At 40.5% G+C, this 2120-nt stretch overlaps 1 pseudogene across 1 annotated transcript in view; it reads right to left on the reverse strand.

Moving 5' to 3' along the window:
* The window catches only part of LOC309820188 (EP300-interacting inhibitor of differentiation 1-like), a 574-nt pseudogene extending 266 nt beyond the window's left edge, over positions 1-308 (reverse strand). The window contains exon 1 of the transcript in view: positions 1-308. This exon is cut by the window's left edge and continues 266 nt beyond it. The product of the transcript in view is annotated as an EP300-interacting inhibitor of differentiation 1-like (transcript).
* Between the last annotated feature and the right edge of the window lie 1812 nt (positions 309-2120).

Here is a 2120-nt window from a genome sequence, read left to right on the forward strand (position 1 = left end):
TACCCCCTCCCCCCACCCCCCAACTTCTCCAAGCCATGGCTGACGATCTGGCCTGGCTACTCCCCAGAGCTGGGCCGGGTAGCAAGGCCTCTGTCCCCCTGGGGCTCCGCCGTTGGCTGGGCCGCCTCCTCCTCCATTGGGCCGTCCTGGTCGAGCTGTGGCAGGGCTCCGGTGCGGGGGTTCGAGGATGGCTCCTGGCTCCTGCTGCCTACCTGCATCTGTAGAAGGTCACTCTTGCCAGGCATCAGGTCCATCTGCACGTCATTGCTCTCTTCATAGAGCTGGGATGGCTCATTCATTCCCAACATTGTGCAAGCGGCTCAACCTCCCAAAAGGCGTTTTTAGCAAGATCGGAGCTACGCCTTGAATCACATTTTTTAAACTTAGATTTTTATGTTATTAAATTTTCCAAAACCTCATTTGAATGGTTGGCTCAAATTCTAGAAGACAAAAGTATCCTGATTTCTGTCCCGAGGGCTCTGAGTTTGGATGGGAGATTCGAAGAGAAGAGGGTAACCAATACTCTGGGATTACTGCTGCATTCCGTGGCTTTATTCCTGGTGCTTATGTTAAATCTTAATGTAAAGATTGTGGTGTGATTTTTATAACTTTGTATAGCTGTCTGCTTTTCAACCAATGTGTGTGTCTCTCAGGCCTCATGGGCCTGAAGAGATTGGCCTTAGCTGAGTATTTCGTGTTTTAATAATAATAACACGACCTTCCACTCAGTCATTTTATTAACAGGCCCTTCCACTGCTTCACAGTGAGGTCCTCAGTGTGGATTAGAAAATGTGTCTGTAAAACCACATGGAATCATGAACTGACCACAGCCCCTGACATTAGCAGGGCTCTTACTATCTACACACTAGAGCATTAACTTCTTAGAATGTTAATTTGGAACCTGGGCTCAAAGAAAGAGAGAAAGAAAAGAAGGAAGGAAGAAAATATTTTGAAATAATTATAGATTCACATAAAGTTGCAAAGAAATGTACAGGGAGGTCTCATGTACCTTTCACCTGCTCTCTCCAATGATGACATCTTGTATAAGTATAGTGCAGTAACAAAACTGGAAATTGATATTGGTACAACCCATAGAGTTTTCAGATTTCTCCATATCTCTATATAGCAATTTTTTTCCCCAGCACATTCATTTTCTCATTCTTTATTTACACTGGAATCAACTCACTATTTAAACTTACATAATTTGCATTAATTTAAAATGTACATCATTTTTTTTCAATAACAGAAGTAAAACTTTAATTCACTAATTTGTGGAAACTAAACAATACAATCTTAAACAACCGGTGGATCAATGAAGAAATCACAAGGGAAACTGCAGAACACTTAGAGACAAATAAAAATGAAAACACAGCACACCAAAACTGCATGTTTTTTCAATGTCATGATTGAACATTGTCTATTAGGCTACCCAAGATTTAAATTTACCTAGTTCTCAAGGGGCATGATTCTTTGTTTGACTCACTACTTCTTATTTTTAAATTTTTTTTTAAGGGGACAGTGAAGGATCTAAGAGATAGCACCGGGCCACAGTTGACCCCCAGTGACAGATAACAGCTACACTGCTGCCCCTTCCTGCCCCAAGACCTGATATATAGCAATTTTATCACATGTGTAGCTTCACGTAAGTGTCACAATCAAGATACAGAACTGTTCCATCACCACAAGACTCCCTTGGGCTACTTTTTTATAGCCACATACAACCCCTCTAATTTCTCCTGTCTCCCATCCCTAACCCCTGGCAACCACTAATCTATTCTCTGTCTCTAATTCTGTCGCTTCAAGAATAAATGGAGTAAGACAATATGTAGCCTCTAGAGATTGGCTTTTTTACTCTGCATAATTGCCTTGGGATCCATTCCAGTTATATCAATAGTATTTCTTTCTTTTTTAATTGCTGAGTAATATTCCATGGTATAAATGTACCACAGATTGTTTAACCATTCACCTGTTTACTTTTACACCCAGTCTGTTGAATGTTTTTATCATAAAAGTGTACTAAATTTTGTCAAATACTGTTTCTGCAGCAATTGAGATGATCATGTGATTTTCCCTCCCTTAATTCTGTTAATGTGGACAACTTTTTAAAATATTAAGTTTTG

This window comes from Grampus griseus (genome assembly GCF_964374135.1).
Source record: "Grampus griseus genome assembly, chromosome: 3".
Classification (NCBI taxonomy): domain Eukaryota; kingdom Metazoa; phylum Chordata; class Mammalia; order Artiodactyla; family Delphinidae; genus Grampus; species Grampus griseus.